The following is a 23,439-nucleotide window of genomic DNA, read 5'->3' on the forward strand; positions in this document are numbered from 1 at the left end:
CCAACAATTATCTTATAATTGTTTAATTAGAAATAAATATAATCATATTATATTTATAACCTATAGTTTAATATCACATCATATGAAACATATAAACCATAGTCCTTTCCTCCTCTACTTGATATAAATCATATTTTTATCCTTTTCCTCCAATTAATGTATCTCACACATCATGTCAACCATATCATATATAATTGACCAGTTCAATCATATCATATATAATCGAACTCCCTCTTGTCAATTTGAACACTTCAAACTGACCTAAAAACTTATTCTCAACTTGAATCCATTGAGCTATCAAGGGACCTTATGGACCTATGGCTCGAAGCTCCAATGGTACGTGAATAGCTAACTAAACTCTTTACCCACAAGATCCACCATCTGTTAACTGCCAGACATTCCTAACGACCGACAGCTGCATTCTTCTCACCACAGATATATTTCTGTGTCCATCGAATATAACCAATTAACAGTACGATAACCCTTCACATATGCATGTAAGTACAACTAGGCCAATTTACTATTATGCCCCTGTAGTTACATCTAACTCCTTAAGTACCACTGATCCCTCTAATGAACAATACAACATAGTCCTACTATGTGTGGACACCTCTCAGGCCATGTGAAGGTATATGGTACCACATTGTTCCAGCCTCAGAATCTACCCTTAATGGAGCAATCTATCTACTTACCCCTACTTCGGGGAAGGAGTGAATTTCATCTTGTATAGCTGAGTTCCCAGCTTCCAAATCAGACGAATCCCCAAAATGGTAGGTTTGAGTCGGCGATCTGGCCACTCGAACCCATGCAAATCAAAGGACCACCCCTAAAGGCAGGAGTTCCTAACTCACTCAGGATTGAGGTCATGTTACCTATGGTCATCCTAGTGAAGTGAAGTCTCTGTCATGAACGACGTTATATAATGAGCTATAACACTTCGTAATCTGGTCTTATACAAATTCCGTTGTATAGGACACCCCCGCTCGCATGTCTCCACATGAATGATCAGAATCAGATCATTTGTAGCAAGTCACAACATTTATAACTATTCTACAAAGCAAGCCGCATTTGTTAGCATTACCAGGATAAGGTTTCTCTCCTATATCCATATACTACAGACCATTTTGGTTATCACTTAAGGCATGATCCACCTGTATGTCTCCACATGCATGCTTAAGTTACAATGACAGCTAGGGATCTTAGTTTATTAGTTTATGCTAAAGCAATTAATGAAGGATTGTATCGACAGCAACAAAAGTAACAAGGATCATTAAGCACTCTAATTCATTAATTTTGGAAAAATATAAAGCATGCTCTTGCAGAAACAAGTGAGTTTCAAGATATACCTTTGTAGAACTTCTTTAAAGCTCGATCTCCAACTGCAATGTTCTCCAAATCCCATTGCAGACCATCTCAAGATCTTCTCACTATTCTCTTGGTGCTCTAGATTGAGTTGTGGGACTCAAAACAAGCTTGAATCAAGGGCTTTTTTAGAAGTGCTCACAGCAGCAATCTGGTTGAAGAACCCCTTCTTCACCACGAATTTTCAACTTAAAATTCTATCAATTGCATGCCCCAAAATCCTCTAATCTCTTCAATATATTACAGATCATCATGCAAGAAAGATAGCTGCATGAGGTGCAGCTCATGCTTGGAGTAAATGAAGGCAAATGAATGGATATTGTGTGAGCTACTAATGAAGGTGATAATGGAATAACCAAAAACTCCATTTATGTCTTTTTCATTTTTCCAACTTTTCAAATTGATTTTAAAATCAATTTCATTTATGAAATTGGAAAAAAATGATTAATTTTAAAAAATTAATTTCATAAATTAATTTTTCTAATAAAATTAATAAATAATTATTTAAACAATTTAAATAATTCTAATTAATTTAATATTAAATATTAAATTAATTTTTACACAAATCCACCTTCATATATTTAAATCATATATAAATATTAATTCTCTTATTTCGTTTAATTCTCATATTTAAATAATTACTAATTCCCTTAATTCTAATTTGAATGTTTCAAATTAACTTATCATGCTACTCTATAACTAATCCATTTACGAACTAGTAGGGGGACTTCGCGGACCTACAGATCATAGGCTCTAACGATTTGAGATTAATTGGCTAAACTCATTAGACCAAATTAACCCCCATTCGTTAACTAATGGGTCACTCCACTAAAGCCCATAGTTGCACTCCCTTCACTATAGATATATTAATATTATGTCTACATGATTTAACCATAATTAGTAAGTCGACCCTTCACACGTTGTTCGTAATAACGGCTGGGTCAAATATTTGTTTTACCCCTGAGATTACTTCTTGTTCCTCAAGCTCCTACTGATCATCTAATGAACAACTGGTTTGCGATCCAATCACTAAACCAAAACTCTCCCAGCCTAGCCCCTTGTTCAAGACCTGGATTCAGTACTTGAGAGAACAACCTTTCTCCTATCCCTAAATCAGGTAGGCGTGAAATCCGTCTTGCACCCTATGTCCCCAACTATCTATTAGATCTTACCCCTGAAATGGAAGGCTTATTAAGCAGATGGTGTTGAGTCAACCTTCACCTATGAAAATTTAAGGATAATCCCAAATAAACAGAAGTTCATAGTTAGCTTAGGATTAAGATCGAGTTACTTAGGTCATCTAAGTGAGTCTTATACAGTAAATAGCGTTATAAAGTAAGAGTGACTCATTTCTTGGTCTGATCTTATGCAAACTCATTGCATATGACGCCCCCACTCCTCATGTCATAACATATACGAATTAGGATCACATCGTATATAGCACTTTACAACTCTTTGTAATAACTACAGAGAGACCGCATCCAATAGTGTTACCAGAATAAGGTACCCAAACTTATTCATGTACTATAGATCATTTTGACTATTTACTCGAACCTGATCCACTCTTATGTCTCCACATAAGGTTCAAGTACTCATGTAATAGTCATGGGTCTTAGTTTATTGGATTTAGACTTTCATGTATACAAATTATAAAATCAATAATAAGTTTATTGATTATAGAAAATGTTTATCATTTTACAAACTGCGAGCTTTTAAGACAGAAAACCCAACAATTAAGACTACCAATGTTTCATAGACAATAGTGAAGAAAATATCATATATTATTACATCACAAGCGTTTATTCAATACTGTGTTTACAAACTACAGGACCCAACGAGAGTTTAGGGCATCATCCCCAACAATATCTTAGCCAACCTTAACAATGTTTTGGCGAAGAAGCATGAGCCCATAATCACTGCACGCGAGATCATGGACTCCTTGAGGGGAATGTTTGGACAACTGTCCGCACAGCTTAGACACAACGCTCTAAAGTACATCTTCAATTCATGCATGAATGAGGGAACATTTCGAGAACATGTTCTCAATATGATGGTCCACTTCAACGTGGCAGAGATGAACAGATCGACCATCGATGATGCCAATTAGGTTAGCATCATTCTAAAGTCGTTACCAGAAAACTTCATTGATTTTGTTCGCAACGCTGTTCTAAACAGGGTTGACTACAACCTTACAACTTTACTCAGTGAGTTGCAGATTCCAATCTTTACTGAAAAGTAAAGAGAAGAAGGTTGGTCAAGAAAATGTTGCTTCATCATCCAAAAAGTTTCATAAATGTTTGACCTCTGGAACTAAGTCTGCACCTTCTTCCTCTTGCACTAGAAAGTGGAAGAAAAAGAATGGTGGTAAGGGGAAGGCACCTGCTAACCCACAATTTTCTACTCCAAGGGGTAGGCAACCAGTGAGGGTTGGCAAGGAAAAATGTTTCCATTGCAACCAGGACAACCACTGAAAGTGAAATTGGCCAAGATATTTGGCTAAAAAGAAGAAGACCAAACAAGGTAAATGTGATTTACTAGTTTTAGAAACTTGTTTAATAGAGAATGATGATTCTGCCTGGATTATTGACTCTGGGGCCACTAACTAAGTTTGTTCTTCATTTTAGGGAATTAGTTCTTCGCAAAATCTTAGTGCTGGTGAGATGACGATGTGAGTTGGAACTAGGAACGTCGTCTCAGCTGTGGCAGTGGGAGGTCTCCGGTTGACTTTACAGAATAGGTTTATCATTCTGAATGATGTATATGTAGTTCCCGATTGAAGAGGAACTTAATTTCTGTAAAGTCTTTGCTTGTGTAATTATCAACTAAAATTTTCTGTTAATAAAGTGTTTATTTCGAAAAATGGTGTTGATATATGTTCAGCTCAACTGGAAAGTAATTTGTATGTGCTAAGGTCGTTAGCAACAAATGTCCTCCATAACATAAAGATGTTTAAAATTGTCGTAACTCAAAATAAAAGACTTAAAATTTCTCCTAAAGAAAATGCTCAACTTTGGCACCTAATATTAGGGCACATTAATCTCAATAGGATTGAGAGGTTGGTGAAGAATGGAATTCTAAGCGAGTTAGAAGAAAATTCATTACTTGTGTGTGAGTCATGCCTTGAGGGCAAAATGACCAAAAAGACCTTTTACCGGAAAATGTTATAGGGCCATAGAGCCTCTAGAGCTAGTGCATTCAGACCTTTGTGGTCTGATGAATGTATGAGCCAGGGGAGGCTATGAATATTTCATTATTTTTACTGATGATTATTCAAGGTATGAGTACATTTATTTAATGCAACATAAGTATGAGTCCTTTGGAAAGTTCAAAGAGATCAAGGTTGAAGTTGAGAAAGCATTAAATAGAACGATTAAAACACTTTGATCTGATCGAAGTGGAGAGTTTTTGGATTCTGATTTCCAGAACTATATAATAGAACATGGAATAGTTTCACAACTCTCATCACCTACTATACCTCAACAGAATGGTGTATCAGAGAGGAGAAATCAAACCCTATTGGACATGGATCAGTCAAAGATGAGTTAAGATTCTTTATTGACTAGTTTTGGGATTTTGTAGTAGAAACTACAACTTATATCTTGAACTATGTTTCTTCCATGAGTGTTGCCAGAACACCTTTGGAGTTATGGAATGGTTGTAAAACTAGTTTATGTCATTTTCGTATCTGGGGGTGCCCAGCATATGTGCTTGAGGCTAATCCTAAGAAACTGGAACCACGTTCGAGGCAATGCCTATTTGTAGGCTACCCTAAAGGAACAAGAGGAGGTTATTTTTATGATCCTAAAGAAAACAAAATGTTTGTATCGACAAATGCTACTTTTCTTGAGGAGGATCATATATAGAAGCACAGACCTAGAAGCAAAATTATCTTGAATGAGCTTACTAAAGAAACTACTAAATCTTCAACAAGAGTTGTCTAAGAGACTACTACCTCAACAAGAGTTGTTGACATAGGTTCATCTAGTAGGTCAAATTGACCTCAAGTGTTGAGGAAACCTCAACTTAGTGGGAGGGTTACGAACCCACCTATTCATTATATGGGTTTAATTGAAATCCTAGCTATGGTAGTTGATGGAGAAGCTAAGGATCCACTGTTCTATAAGAAGGCAATAAAGGATGTTGATAGAGATGAATGGATCAAAGTCATGGATCTCGAAGTGGAGTCTATGTACTTCAATTCAGTTTGGGATCTTGTAGATCAACCTGATGGGGTTAAACCTATAGGTTGTAAATGGATCTACAAGATGAAACGGGGTGCTGATGGGAAGGTGCAAACCTTCAAGGCTAGATTAGTGGTAAAGGGTTATACCCAGGTCGAAAGAGTCAACTATGAGGAGACTTTCTCGTCTGTTGCCATTCTAAAGTCTATCCAGATGCTTCTATCCATTGCCTCATATTATGACTATGAGATACGATAAAAGGATGTCAAGACTGCTTTTCTGAATGGCAATCTTGAGGAGACCATTTACATGGTACAACCCGAGGGACTCATAGTCCAAGGTCAAGAGAAAAAGGTATGTAAGCTAAATCGGTCCATTTATGGACTGAAACAGGCATCTCGATCTTGGAATACAAGGTTTGATAATACGATCAAATCTTTTGGCTTTTATCAGAATGTTGATGAGTCTTGTGTCTACAAGAAAATCATCAACAGTTCAATAGTTTTCCGAATGTTATATGTAGATGATATCCTAATCATTAGGAATGATGTAGGCTTACTGATTATAGTTAAAAACTGGCTAGTGACCCAATTCCAAATGAAAGATTTCGAAGAGGCTCAGTTTGTTTTTAGTATTCAAATCTTTCGAGATTGAAAGAACAAAATGCTAGCACTGTCTCATCAATCATATATTGACAAATGTTGATCAAATATTCGATGAAGAACTCCAAGAGGTGCCTATTGCCTTTTAGGCTCGGAGTTACTTTGTCAGAGGAACAGTGTCCTAAGACACCTCAAGAAGTTGAGGAAATAGGACAAGTCCCCTATGCATCTGTCATAGGCAGTTTAATGTATGTGATGTTATGTACTAAATCTGACATCGACTACAAAGTAGGGATAGTCAGTAGATATCAGTCTAATCCAGGATATGATCACTGGACAGCCATCAAGAACATCCTCAAGTATCTAAGGAGAACAAGGGACTACATGCTTGTGTATGGTTTTAAACATTTAATCTTTACAAGATACATGGACTTTGATTTTCAGACTGATAGGAATTCTCGAAAATCCACTTCAGGATCTGTGTTCACTCTTAACAGACGAGCTGTAGTATGGCGAAGCACAAACAGGGGTGCATCACGGACTCCACTATGGAGGCTGAGTATGTAGCGACTTGTGAAGCTACTAAGGAGGTCGTTTGGCTTTGGAAATTCCTGATTGGTCTAGAAGTTGTTCAAGACATGTCAAAGCCCATCACACTTTATTGTGATAATAGTGTTACTGTGGTGAATTCCTATGAGCCTATGAGTCATAAGTGCGGCAAGCACATTGAGCGAAAATACCATCTGATCCGAGAGATTGTGCATCGAGGGGACGTGATTGTCATGAACATAGCTTCAGAGCACAACGTTCTTGATCCAGTTATGAAGGCCCTCATGGCTATAGTGTTTGAGGGTCACCTACAGAGTATGAGTCTATGGGATATACCACGACCGAACTAGGGAAAGTGAAAGATCTTGTACTGGGCGTATTGTGCCCTATTTTATTGTTTTGTGTACTTGTAATTTGATTATCTTGTATAGACCACTAGCTTTAGGACAAGTGGGAGATTGTTGGGATTGATGCCTTAAATCTTGTAGGGTTCTATAGTTCGTAAACCTTGTATGAACAAATATTTCAGTGATTGATGATATTTGATATTTTATTCACTTTGTCTATGAAATATATGATATTTTAGTTGCATTAACAACAAACCAATAAACTAACATCCATGGTTATCATTGTAACTTAAATATGTATGTGGAGATATACAGGTAGATCATGTTTAAGTGATAACCTAAATGGTCTGTAATATATGGATAAGGTTGGGTACCTATCCTGGTGACACTACGAGTATGGCTCGCTTTATAGGTGTTACAAATTTGTAAAGTGCTACAAATGATCTGATCCTGATCATTCATATATTAGACATGTGAGTGAGGATATTCTATACAAAGAAGTTTGTATAATATCGGACCACTGAAATGTTTAATCTCATTATCTAACACCTTTCATAATTGAGACTTTCATTTCACTAGGATGACCATAAGTAACATGACCTTAATCCTAAGTGTGTTGTGAACTCCTGCCTATGAGGGTGGTTCTTTGATTTGTAAGGGTGAGAGTGGCCCGATCGTCGACTCAACAAGCCTACCATTTTGGATATTCGTTTGATTGGGGAGCTGAGAACTCAGCTACACAAGATGGAATTCACTCCTTCCCCGAAGCAAGGGTATGTAGATAAATTGCTCCCTTAATGGTTGATTCTGGGTCTTTAAAAATGTGGCGCCACACCCTCTCCTGGCCCAAGAGTGGTTTGGTCATAGTGGGACTATGATCTATTGTTCATTGGAGGGATTAGTGGTATTTAAGGAGTTAAATGTAACTACAGAGGCAAAACGATAATTTGGCCCAACTATACTTATAAGAAATTTATGAAAAGTCATCGTACTGTTGATTGGTTATATCCAATGAACATAAAAATACATCTATAGTGAGAAGAGTGCAGTTGTCGGTCTTTAGTGGAGTGCCTAGAAGTTAATGGATGGTGGATAATGTGATAAAAGAGTTTATCAATTATTCACGTACCTTTGGAGCTTCAAGCTATAGGTCCATAAGGTCCCCTTGGTAGCTCAAAGAATTTATTTGAGAATCAGTTTTGGAATCATTTGAAATGTTCAAATTAATAAGAGGGGATTTAATTATATATGATATAATTGACATAAATGTATTTGATACGTTATAGTTTAATTGGAGGAACAAATATTTGAATATGAATCAAATATATTTTATATAAATAAGATTCGTAGTTATTAAATTTAATATAAATATGATTTATATTAAATGCCATAAAATAGAGAAAAAGAACTATGGTTTATATATTGTATATGATGCAATATTAAAACTATAGGTTATAAATATAATATGATAAGTTGGTTATCATATTTATTTATAATTATTAATTATTTGATAATTAAACCCTTTTCTTTCTAACAACCCTTAGTGGCAAGTTAGTCGATTTTTATGTCATTTTTGGGATAAATGAAATATGATTTTATTATTTCAAGGGGGTTGAGTTACACTATTAAAGAGATTCTACACGATAACCTTGAGAGCCTATGCAATAGCCTCAGTTCCCTAAACGATCAAGAGTTTTTTTCTATGTGATAGAGAGTTTGCCTCCTCAATCGTCTTTCAAATTAGCCAGAGCCCACCACTCTTGGATTCTCACATCGAAAATACCAAGGTCGCTAAGTGGTAGTGACCTCTTTTGGTTTGAGTTTGCATTACTATTTGTTGTTGTTCATGTGGAGTGTTCGTGACTTGTTCGACATGTTCGTGAACGAGTTAGTTCGAGGGATTTACTTGAAGAAGAGTTCTTCAAAAGTATAATTTCTAAACTTTTGTTTCTTATTTCAAAAGCATGTTGTAATTTATCTTTTGATACATAATTTATCTGTTATACTGTAAATGAATACATTCAATTGAAATGGGATTTGGACGATCCGCTTCCGCTCAAAGGTTCTCTATCAAAAGTGATCCTTCATAAATTACATAAAATAACCTAAGATCTTAGTTTATTGAATTGGGTGTAAGCTCATAAGATAACAATTATTTTAATAATAACAATTTGTTTATACAATGTTTACAAACTACGAGAATACAAGAGATTTAGGACACTAATCCCAACAACCTTTTGCTATACAAGCGATTGAGAAATTCACTTTCAAATTGCTCTCAACTGCCAATAGTCTCAGGCTCGAGATTAGTATACCAGCAGAAGGCATTCCATTTCAGCATTGGAACAAATTAATTGACTAGTAGATCTCTTCTTGTGCCTGCGTTCTCACAGGTTTCGATGAAATGAGCGATGTGTTGTTTGGGATTACCCTTCCCGTTGAATTGTTGAAGCTCTGGTGGCTGATATTCATTTGGCATCCTAAGATTGTCAATCCTCTTAGCGTAAGGCATAGAATACAATAGGGAGTTTTGAGCAGGTCCACCATATTGAGCTCTAAGTGAGATTATAGTCATATCTTGAAGCTGATGGACAAACAGTGAAGCAATGGAAGTTAAGTGCTACGAGTGTTTTTCCTACAAAATAGTCTTTCCTTTGTCTCTCATGGCAAGAGTTTGACTTGATTTAGTGGCATCACAACTTTCAATCTAATTCTTGAGAGAAGAAACCTCATGATCTTTTTCTTTTATTGTCTTCGAAAACATGTTGATCTTCCTTTCTATTTCTTCAATTCTTTCCTCACTAATGCATACATTAGTCATCATGACAGGCATCACGTTAGGACTGGTTGTTTCTTTGGTTTGTTGAGAAGGAAAAGCAAGTTTGCTAAACACAAGATCTTTTGTAGTGGCGATATCAACTTAAGCAGAATTTATCATGGATTTCATCATCTTGTTTGCATTGACATGCGTTTTGACTCACAGTGTGTTGGACTTCTTTAAAGCGACTACGTGTAACTTGTCAAGTGGAAGAGTTAGTTGAAGCAACCACTTTTGAAGAAACTTCTTTGGATGTCATTACTTCTTGGAGAGGAAGAGATGAAAGGTAGAAACTGTCCAACTGGACATGCCAATTTGTTCACACTATTGGGGTTGATACCCTAAATCGAGTAGGGTCCTATAGTTTGTAATTATATTACAAACATTTTTTTATTTAATAAAATATGAGATGTTTTATTTGACATTTAGTAACATTAAATCCACAGACCAATAAACTAACATCCAAGGTTATCATCTATAGCTTAAACATGTATGTAGAGACATATAGGTGGGATCATGTTTAAGTGATAACCTAAAATGTCTGTAATAGATGGATAAGGTTGGATACCTTATCCTGGTGACACTACAAGTATGACCCGCTTTGTAGATGTTATAATTGTTGTAAAGTTCTATAGATGATCTGATCTTGATCATTCATGTGGAGACATGTGAGCGGGAATATTCTATATAAAGGAGTTTGTATAAGACTAGACCACGAAATGACTAGTCTCATTATATAACACCGTTCATAATAGAGACTTACATTTCACCAGGATAACCATAGGTGACATGATCTAAATCCTAAGTGAGTTGTGAACTCCTGCCTATGAGGGCGGTTCTTTGATTTGTATGGGTGGGAGTGGCTAGATCACTGACTCAACAAACCTACCATTTTGGAGATTCATCGTATTGAAGAGTTGGGAACACTGCTACACATGACAAAATTCACTCTTTCCCAGAGGTTGGGATAAGTAGATAAATTGCTTTCTTAAGGACTGATTCTGGTACTTGAACAATGTGGCACCACATCCTCTCCTATCTCGAGAGGGGTTCGGTCATAGTTTGACTATGACTTGTTGTTCATTAAAGGGTTCAGCAGTATTTAAGGAGTTAGATGTAATTATAGGGGCAAAACGATAATTTAAAATTATTAACTTTGGCTTAGTTGTGCTTATAAGCAATTTGTGAAGGGTCATCGTGTTGTTGTTTGGTTATATCCAATAAACACAAAAATATATCTGTGGTGCGAAGACTGCAGCTGTCGGTCTTTAGTGGAGTGCTCGATAGTTAATAGAAGTTGAGTAAATTAATTAAAGAGTTTAATTAATTATTCAAGTACTATTGGAGCTTCAAGCTATAGGTCCATAAAGTCCCATTTGTAGCTCAACGTGGATTTATGAGAATCAATTTTTGATTAATTTAAATTGTTCAAATTAATTGAGAGAATTAATTCTATGTAATATAATTAATTTAATTTAATTATATATATGATATAATTACTATAATGTATTTGATACATTATAATATAAAGTTTATTTGAGAGGAAATAAATATTTGAATATGATTTAAATATTAATTATGTGAATTGGATTCATATAATTAAATTTAATATAAATGGGATTTATATTAAATATCGTTGTTGAGAGAATTAAAACTATAGGTTATATTGTATGTGATACAATATTAGACCATAGGTTATATATTATATATGATATAATATATAGTTATATACCTATATATGTACATATAATAAGTTGGTTACTATATTTATATACATATTTTCGACCACAACCTTTGGTCTATATTTTTTTGGACTTTTTTTAAGAGTTTTTTCAATAACATGAAATCATGGAATCAAATATAACGTGACATCTATCAATGTGCTATCAGCATCGGTCAAGTAAATAAAGCTTCCTATTATTTATACTATCACTGATAGAAGATATCAACCTGCATGCATATATCATTTATGTTATTGTACTTCTTTACAGAAAAAGAAAATCACAAATTTTATCTCTAGAACTTCCAAACTTGCATCTAAAAGCTTCAAACTAGATGATGGTGCTTTATTCTTCTCAAGAAATTCTTGAGATTGCTTTTCACCACATTCTTCTTTTTGTGGAAGTTTATCACTGATAGCTTCTTTTAAGTGGCCTAATATATCAAGAATCTCCTCGTGCTTTTCATGGATGTCCTTCTTAATATCTTCTTGTCCTCTTTTTAATTTTTCAATTCCTTCTTGTAATGATGCAATTCTTCTCCCAGTTGACATTTGTTTTCCTTCTTTTTCTTTCTCAATATCAATCTCCTGTTTCCAGCTCCGCAAAATAGCCATAATAGTTTGATTATAATTCTTGTTCAGTTAGAACCAATGAAGCAACGGTAAACTAAAAGTTTAATAAAGATGTTAGTGATAGAACATGTTTATAGAAACAATCACTAATTTCAAGTTATCACTGATTGCTTCTATCTACAATAGTATGCTATCAATGATAGAAGATATCACAATAGTTCCAAATGATTGATAGAAGCTATTGCTGATAACTTAAAATCAGTGGTATCTTCTATGACATAAAAGCTAAAACATCAGTTATAGTTTGTATCATTTGATAGCATGCTAATAATATATATAAATAAAGGAAATAATAGTGATAAAAGACTTACACCAGTGCCTTTGAAAATATTGTTATTGATGTGTTGCCAATCATTAGGTTCTTGAGATTCCCATTGAGTAAGTCTACGTCCATCACTTTTTATTCTTCGTGCAGATCCAATAGTGGGGTTGGATAATCTTGGTATAATTTCAAAAGCCCAATATACCAAAAGCAAGTGGAAATCCTTGGAGGAAAATGGAAGATGGCTTATTGATGATAGCCTTCTTAAAAAACTCTACAGTTAGTTCAAAGGAAACTCTGCCCCATGGATAAGATCTAAACTTTTCTTCATCATCCAACATTTTTAGATACTTCCAACTTACTTTGTTATATCCTTGTGTAGGAATTAGGAAGCTTTCTAGAAAATACAAGTGTACAAGTTTGACCTTTATATCAATGGGTATATTGGCATCAGAACCTAACAAATTAAAAGTAGGTTGGAGCTCTCTCCTTATAATTTTCGTATTTGTCTTGAAAAAGAAGTTCCTAATTGTGTTGTCTATTGATTCTTGTTCACTATAGATGGTATCACTGATAGCAATAATAATGATAGATACTTTTTCTATAAATAAACAATCATCAAATCACAGTACAGGAAACTAAATTAGCATCAGTGGTAGTTTGTTGATAGATAAATTCATCAACAAACTATCAATGAACTATCAACATATACCCTGAAGCATCAGTGATAACTTCTATCACTAATAAATAACTAAATTAGCATAATATTCACTGAAACATCAGCAAATCACAATCAAACACAGTACAATAAACTTCACATAATTAGCAGTCAAACACAGTCAACAATAAACTATCATATATTTACTGAAAAATCAGCAAATCCCAATAAGCATATCAACAAATATCAACAAATGAACTTCACATTTTATCAACAAACTATCAACGAATTGTCAACATATTCCTCGAAGCATCAGTGATAACTTCTATCACTAATAAATAACTAAATTAGCATATTATTCACTGAAACATCAGCAAATAACAATCAAACATAGTACAATAAACTTCACATAATTAGCAATCAAACACAGTCAACAATAAACTATCAACTTATTCACCGAAAAATTAGCAAATCACAATCAACATATCAACAAATATCAACAAATAAACTTCACATAATCAAGTTTTTGATGACTATTAGTCTATGATGACTACGCTATGATGACTTCACACAGATGACTACACTGTGACCAAAATGCATAATAAAATAGTGAATGAAACACCTAAAAAAGATGGAGAATGCATGTAGCCCTAATTTGAAATAACTATTTATCTTCTTATATAAACTGTCAATGGAAGAAGAACGAAGCCCTACATTTTCGAAGTTTTTCTATCAGTGATGAAGAGATGAAGAAAGGAAAAAGAAGAAATGAAGAAATGAAGAAATGAAGAAGAACGTACCTTTTGAAGTTTGGAGTGAAATCGCATTGGAAGAAGATGACATTGTTGGAGCGGAAGAAGACGACACTGTTGAAATCGAAGGGTTGGAAATGTTTTCCGTGATCATAGAGCTCGAAATAAAGGTTGGAACTGTTTTCCGAAAATAAGTGTTTTCCGCAGTTTTACGCAGAAGAAGATGAAGGGTCAAAATAAGGTGGGCTAACCCGTGCATATGGGCCATGTCCATTTTAGTCTTTTCCTTTTTCTGGTCCTAAATCTTTAATATAAACCATCTATCTTTGCAATTACTTTTATCTTTTTACATAAACTCTAATATTTATTATACAATAACTATTTATGCAACTCCCCCAAAGAAAAATACATAAATATGTGTGGATAACTATTTTTGTTAGATAAATTATGTAGAATGTACTTCAATTTTTTATTTTGTGTAAAAAATACCCTTAAGCTTTCACAGTTTGAAAATACTCTTAAACTTTCAAAACTAGTTAAAAAATAATCTAAGTGTTAGTTTTAAGATGGAAACTGTTAGTAATTTGTTTTTTAAAATATCCTTTAACTTTTAAAATTTTAAAAAATACCGTTAAACTTTTAGAGTTAAAAAAAAAAAAAAAAAACTCTTACTGTTGAAACTATTTATACCGTGTTGCAAAAATATCTCTAATTTTCAAAAGTTGCATTATTATACTTTAACAAAAAAAATGTAAAAATAAAATGATCTTGTTGTTTATCTATACCCCATCACCTCCCTCTTTCATTATCTCTCTACTTCAATTTATGACATAATAGTTCATGTAATTGTTTTGAATGATCAAACTGCTGAAAATATTTTTAAGTATAGTAAAATATCACTACTTATCAAAATAGACCATGATAGACTTATATCACTATGTGATAGACTGCAATAGACTTATATCAATTAGTGATAGAAGTCTATCGCGGTCCAGCGTAATCTATCGTTGATAGACAGTTATATTTTTTTATATTTGTAAATAAGTTGGCTCATTTTCCTTTATTTGAAAACACCTCTAATAATTCTCAATTTTCCTTTTTTTTTCCACCCTCTCTTCTTTAGTGTCCTCTTGATCCCCTTCTTTGTTTTCCTTCATCCCCTCATTCTTTTGTTGTTATTGATTTGGTTGATTCATGTTAACTGTTTGACTTTTATTTATATATATATATATTAGAAAGAAAAAAAATCCTCTTTCAAAAACAATATATATATACTATAAAAAAAATAAGGAAAATACATATGACATAATTAGCTTGGAATGACACATGACACGATTAGCTTGGAATGGCACCATTGTAGTCGGATTTGGTTAACTTTTGGATTTGAGTAATTTTAATGATTTTCAAACTGATGATTGCATACGATTACATAACCTTATCCCAGTAATTAGATTACTTAATGAGCATTTTAAATACTCATCATTTTCTTTAAATATTTTTTGAATGTACTAGATATTTGACAAGGAGATCTATTGACGGTGCTATGAGACTAGTGAAAATACTTTGAAAATACTTTTGTTTAAGTATCAAGTTTTCAAGATGTTTTGAACTTTGTGTAATGAGAACAATTGAGTTTATTAGCCTTAAATTTAAATGTTTTCTTTTTAAATTAAAGTTCTAGGGATTCAAACTTAAAATTTATTTGGCTTTTTATAAAATGGTCTTGGTAATATTTATTTAGAGAATTTTTATTTTAAGTTTTAAACGGTCAACTACTAGATTTGGTATTGAAATTGCATGCATTTAATAATAATGACCCTACACATAGATCTTAGAAAATTGAATTGTGACATGAAAAATGTTTCAATTATTATTGAGGATGTCAGTATTGTGCAATAGGAAGCTTTTCGTTGCTTTTCTACACCAAACAAAGTGTTGCTATGGATTGAAACATTCTTGCTATAAATAAACAAAATGTTTCTTTATTGTTGTAAAGAACAAAAAAGTACTACTCTAGATAAAGGAAATACGAGCAGTTTGCATTTTAACTCCCAACACTTTTAGGAGGTATTGCAATTGATTTCTTAACACTACTTTTATCAATGATTATGAAACTGCCACAACGAATGCAGTTAAAAACCTCTGCTATAGACTAAATGAAACCTTGTCTATAAAGATCCTAATTGTCTTTTCAGATTTAAAGAAAAAAATCTCATTTATCCTTTCATTCACAAACGGTTAAAAGGAAAAAAGAATAACTTAAAAGTTCCCACTTTTAATTTACACATTTTAGGTCTAGTTTTGGAAACCATTTGGAATTTTGTTTTTGTTTTTGAAAATTAAGCTTATAGACACTTCTTTTACCTCCAAATTTCTTGCTTTTTATCTATTTCTTACCAATAGTTTAAAAATTAAAGCCAAATTTTGAAAACTAAAAATAGATGTCCCGAAATACGATGTAGGAATAGGATGTCTAACAATCAAAGATAATAACGTTTAGTTGTTCATGAGAGATGCTATTAGAGTTTTATGAACAAAAATTATTTTTGTATTTAATTTATGAAATTAAGCATAACAATCTTATGTAATTGTAATATATTAATGAATTAAAAACTAAATATCATTCAATATATTGATCAAAATTAATTAATTAAGAATCAATAATAATTTTAATCATAAATATATGAAAATTGTGTAATATTAACCAATCAATATATTTAATGAATGTCATATTAATTATATTTTAATACATAATCATTTTTATAATTAATTAAGTTTAACATGAGTAATTTAATTTTAATTAAATAATATAAGAAAATATAGTATAATAAACAATATATTATATAAAAAATGAAAAAATAGATGAAAATATGATATATTAATATAGAATATTTAAAAAACTTTATAAATATGATATGTTAATAATGAATGAAGTAATAAAAATAATCACGATAAATAGTTAACAAATTATAAATAATAAATAATCTATACTATCTAAAAACACTATGAGGAGAACATTTATCTTTTGCGCCTTTTAGTTAATTGTTATTGGAATATGTTACTAAATAGTTTAGCCAATTTTCTATTTTTGAAAATGCCCTTTTTACATTTAACTCATTAAAAAAAACTCATTTTATCTCTAATATCTACGTATGATTAAATAAATGGAAAAGACATTTAAAAAATCACATGTTATTCTCTAATATCTAATTGACAAAAAATATCTAGACAAGATCACATTTTATCTTTAATAATATCTATTTCTCTTTAAGTAAAGGGATTTTTTATTTTTTAAAAAATCATATTTTATCATCTAGTCTCTTATTCACACATATATTTTTTTTAAATCACATTTTATTTCCAATATCTACTTTAAGTTAAATAGAGATATAAATAAATAAATAAATAAAAACAACATTTTATCCTCTAATATCTTATTCACATTTTTTACAAAATCATATTTTATTTAATTTTGTTAACACCGGCTCCTCTAACTTCTTTGTTGGTTTTTTTTTTTTTTTTTTTTTTTTTTGGTAATAGCAATATCTTTACCAATGGTTTTTTTTCCCTTCTTTAAGTAGTTTATTTTCTCTGTTTTTAGTATCTCTTCTATCTTTTATAGTAAAATATTACCCCTCTCCTTTTTTGTTTAGCCCATGTCCTCCTTTTAATTTTTTTTTTCACTTTTCAATTTGTAAAAACATATAGAGTGATTTAATGCAACATTTTTTTATTTGCTTTTGTAATTTTTTTTTCTATATATGCAGTAGATTCACATACTGATCATCACATATTGAAGAGAGTGGAGGACAGACCTTGCCTTTGAAGTTCAAAATATTTTTCAAAATTCAAGCAATTTAGAGGAAAATAAGTGATAGAGAAAAGAGTGATTGTTTTAATGTTTTTGAAGTTTTTTTTCACATTTTAATTTTTATAAATATACACAAATGAATTTAGAGGTTTACAATATTTTTTACAATTTTTGTTCTTGTTTTCTCTTTTCAAATTTGTTGTAAGTACACAAAAATACATAAAAAATTGAAATAAAGTTTAAAATCAATAAGAAGATTGTTACAAATAAAAAGAGATTAAGTTTATAGAGTTTCTGTTTGCATAGAAAAAATTATATTTTTGTTCAAGAAAAAAATTGAAATTAGGAAGATAGTAAAATCATTATAAAATTTTATAAAAAAAAAAAGAATATTTTATATTAATTCATGTTTGAAATTAAAATGATAATCACATCATCCAAATCAATTAAAAAATAGAAAAAAATAATTTAATTTAAAGTTTAGAATTGGGAGAATAATCAAACAGTAAAAAAAGTTTTTTTATTAAATAAGAAAAAGTGATCACAATATATATATATCTTAAATCTTGTTCTAAATGAAAATTTAAAATTGACGAAATCATCAAATCATCCAAACAAAAAAATCTTAAAAAGAAAACTAACTAAGAGATTATTATGAAGAAATTTAAAAAAATCTTTGTTTAAATCAAATTTTGGAAATAAGAAGATTAAATCATCTAAATTAAAAAAAAAATAGCTAAGAGATAATTAATACAAAATTTAAGAAAAATTTGTTCAAAATTAACAGGATAGTCAAATAATTTAAATCATCAAATAACATTTTCTTAACCAAGTGACCACGAACTTTAAAAAATAATAATAATATTTTTGTTCATATTGTAGTTCAAAATTGGGAAAATAATTAAATCATGACTAAAATAAAATAGTTTTTTTTTCCAAGATGATAATTATCACAATTTTTTTTAAAAAAAATAGTCAAAATATTTTAGTTTATATATTATTTTATCCATGTTTAATTTATATATTCTTTTATAATACATTTTATACTTAATTATAATACTATTATTTTTCCTCGCAAATTCCAAAGTTTTTATAAATGTTTTTCATGACTTATTTAAAAAAATTAATTTTTCTTCGTCATAAATTAAATTGTATTATTAAAATTTTAGAACTAAATTCTCTTTTTAAATTCTATGCAACACGTGCAACACACGTAGTATCAAACTAGTATACTATTTAAAAGAGACTAAAGAGAGAAACATTTTCTAGGTTATTATTGATTTCTTAAAATAAATATTTATATTAATTAATTAATTAATTGACTATATTAAAAATGAAATTATATATAAAATGAAAAATAGTTGAATATGGAAAAGAAAGTCACAGTTTTGGAAGGAAAAAAAACTCTTGTGGGTAGAAAATAAGGACACCTAGGAATGTGTTAAGACCTGTAAAATAAACATAGGTTTTGTATGCTTATATCAATTCTCATATAAAAAACATTTCAACCAAACGACCCTAAGGAAAAAATTTAGGGGTGTTTGATAAATGGTCATAAGTTATTAGGTTGGGTGGGTATTTATTATTTGTTAAGCCCATAAAGAAAAACTGTGGATTATTAAAACTACTTTTTTACCTACTCAAAACTAACCCTAAAAATCAGTGATATTTTCATTTTTTTCTCTCTTCCCTCATCTTTGCCATATGGATTCTCCCCCAGATCTGATTTTTTTTTTTTTTTTTTTTATCGTCAAACCTTTGGAACATCACTTTACAAAATTTGATATGATGATTTGGTTAATTGTTTTTGTTGGATTTCTTCCAATGACCGATCTTATCTTATGTTATGTTCTATCTGAGGCTCTTAGTGTGTTATATTATAAGTATCGAAAAGAACATATATTTTGTGAATTATTTTTTTTTTGAAATGGCTACATGTTCGGTCGTTTCATATTATTTTTGTGATCTTATGAAAAATGTTACTGTAATACATCACATTCTCACCATCATAATCAAATGAAAGGTAATTTTCTAGGTACAATTTCAATTCTAAATATACCGTCCATATTATATAAAAATAAACTATATGATATGTGAAATAATAATGTTAAGTTAGCAAGATTCAATATATATACATACAATATACCAATTAGTAATTAGGATAATTACCTTCAATATACATACATTCAATATATATATATATATATATACAATATACAATATACCAAGTAATTGAGCGGCAATATGAAATGTATTTTGTTGATATGTTTTACAGACCAAAGAGAATTAGAATTATTATAGTTTTTTAAAAGAATAGATGAAAAATAATCTATTATGTTCTACAAATTGAGAAAAAAAAAATTGAGATTGTCCAGTTTATGTCATAAATGATTTGAGAAAATACGTGTATATTTGAAAATTAATCAATAATAGCAAAACATAAAACTAAAAAAAATAAAAGAATCAAATAAAAAAACAAAAATAAAAAAATAAAACTAATCTCATTCACAAAAAAACTGCATCAAATCTCCAAATCAACTCAACTCTTCACAAGAAACTCTGCACAACAAACACCAACAAACACAGACAATAATTACCAACTCAACTCAACTCTATAAACAAACACAGATAATTTAATTCCCAAGATAATTTAACTCTCCAGATAATAGTTACCAACTCAACTCAACTCAACTCTTTATTTTTATCACGCAACAAATACCCTTAAAGAATATGGTAATACAAAACAACAATAGTGAATGTTGGTCTTCAGGCTAAATTGTGAAGAAAGATATAACCTTGGGTCAATAACATATATATGGAAAAAGTCGCAGATAAGTTATTCAGTAGGGCATTTATTATTAATTTAAACAACTTTCTTTCTAGATAGAATTTAACTTAAAAGAAAAATTATTGACTAAATAAAGAGCGAGTAGCCCTATTTCTAGATATGAAAAAGTTGCATGTTAATAATTCGAAAAAAACAAGGTTTCGATTCAAAGATTGTACGAATGCAATGTGGGAGTCATTAGATTGGCGTGGAACGCCATTTATTCTTATATGAAATATCTCATTCTTAGAGTCAATGGGTATATGATGAAGAATCAATCACTTTATCTAGAGGATTTGAGGGTCACACAATTCATTCAACAAATGATGATGGATTAGGTACTAAATAATTTTTACGATATAGACTAAAACATTACAAAAATTTAAAGTTTTGGAATATATTCTTACATACTTAAGTTCATTGACTACATTGTTACAAAATTGAAAGGACGATTTGTAAATCATTAAAAACTAAAGTTCAATGACTAAATTGTTACATCCATGAAAGATTAGGAATTAAAAGTGATATTAACCTAAAATGAATCATGACGACCTAATCACATATATGTTGAGTCAAACTTTATAAAAAAATATATGTTTACAATTAAGAGGTTCAGAGGTTTGAATCCTCCAAATCTAGTCATATTTTTAAGCTAAGTTGTAGTCAGCTCAAACAAAAGAATTTAGAAGTTTATTGTTTTTTTTTTATAAGAAATTTTAGTATGAAAGAAAGATAATATTTTCGACCTCTTGTTTGATTCATACATCTGTAATTTCTTGTAAACAGAATATTTTAATTTTCGAAAAGTTGGTTTTTTCCCTTGTCAATTTCGAATTTTTAAGGAAGTTGTAGCAATATAATTTACTTTCTTAATTATCTAACATTCTCATCGTTCACTTTTAATACAAAAGAGTTTTTTTTTCCTTTTAACAAATGGAGAGAAAAGGTATGTGGAAATACTTTCTTATTACTTTCGCTTATTGTATTTACATACTTTAAGTTCCTTTTATAGAAGAACTTGTTAGTGTGCTTGACTAACTAACAGCTGGAAAATACAAACAAACTCAAACAAAATCAAACTCAAACAGAATCTTAACTGTTGTAACAAATAAATTGTTATAACAGAATGTAACAAATAAATTGTTGTAACTAATAAACAGAATGTAACTGTTTTACTGTTGATACTCCCCCTCAAGTTGGACGATGAATGTCAATGATGCCCAACTTGGATACTAGTTTAGACAAAACAGATGTAGGCAATGCTTTAGTGAACATGTCTGCGAGTTGTTGACTAGATTGGATAGGGAGAACTTTAAGGAACCCATCAGCTTTCTTGTCCCGAACAAAATGACAATCAATGTCTATGTGTTTTGTCCTCTCATGAAACATTGGATTAGAGGCAATAGCAATAGCGGCTTGATTGTCACAGAATACAGTAGTGGGCATTAGGATCTTAACCTGAAGATCTTTGAAGAGTTGAGAGATCCACATTAATTCACTAGTAACTGAGGATAATGCCATGTACTCCGCTTCTGCAGAAGATCTAGAAACGATGGCTTGTTTCTTTGATTTCCATGATATGATAGATGCCCCTAGGAATATGCAGAAACCAGTAATGGATCTTCTAGTATTAGGACATGATCCCCAATCAGCATCCACAAAGGCTTTTAAATGAAAGGAAGTGATAGGGCTGATTAAAATGCCTTGTCCAGGAGACCGTTTTAGGTACCTGAGTAAATGATGAGCGGCATTTAAGTGAACTTTAGTGGGACTGTGGATGAATTGGCTTGGCCGATGAACAACAAAGCATATGTCTGGCCGAGATATTTGAAGATATATATAAGTCTGCCAATCAGTCTCCTATAACATGTGATGTCATCTGCCTTTAGAAGCTCTCCTTCATTCTTTGATAGTTTCAAATTGGGATCGATAGGAGTTGTAGCTGGTTTAGCTTCAAGAAATCCAGTATCCTCAAGTATTTGGAGGCAATATTTTCATTGGGAAATCATGATCCCTTGTTTTGAGATCTGGATAATTTTAATCCAAGAAAATATTTCGCATGGCCTAAATCCTTGAGTTTGAAATGTCCTTTGAGGACTTCTTTGACTAAGCTGATTATTTGAGGGGATGGTCCGATTAGTAATATGTCATCTACATATACTAACAATGTTATAAAATCATGTCCATGTCCTCGGGTAAAAAGAGAATAATCAGACTTGGATTGATGAAAGTCATGTGAAGATAGAGTAGCTTTAAACTTGAGAAACCATTGTCTCGAGGCTTGTTTCAGCCCATAAATAGATTTGTTAAGTTTGCAGGCTAGTTTCTCATCTTTCTGTGGTACTTGTGAGGTTTGATAACCCAATGGCAAAGACATATGCACTTCTTCAAACAAATCACCATTTAGGAAGGCATTATTGATGTCCATTTGAGTGAGTGACCAATTATAGGATGCAACAAGGGCGAAGAAGACTTTAACAGTGACAATTTTGGCGACAGGTGAGAAGGTGTCTGAGAAATCTATTCCTACTTGTTGATTGTAGCCTTTTGCTACAAGTCTCGCCTTATATCTATCAACTGTTCCATCTTGTTTGTACTTGGCTTTGTAAACCCATTTACTGCCTACGGTACGATGATTCTTTGGAAGAGAGACAATAGTCCATATATTAGTTTGTTCCATGGCTTCTATTTCCTCTGCCATAGCCTTCTTCCAAATTTGGTGGTTCGCGGCCTGGTGGTAATAGGTGGGTTCATAGATGGAAGTGACATTTAGGATGTATGTCTTATGGTTTTGGTTGTAAGTATTATATGAGAGGTATTTGTGAAGAGGAAAGGGTGATTTTCTGTGGGATGTGAGGTTATAGTGAAAGTCTTTTAGGTAGGAGGGTGGGTAATGTGCTCTCGATTACCTTCTTGG

Source organism: Benincasa hispida, chromosome 12 (genome assembly GCF_027475165.1).
Source record: "Benincasa hispida cultivar pf3 chromosome 12, pf3_genome.v1.1, whole genome shotgun sequence".
In the NCBI taxonomy this organism is placed as follows: Eukaryota; Viridiplantae; Streptophyta; class Magnoliopsida; order Cucurbitales; family Cucurbitaceae; genus Benincasa; species Benincasa hispida.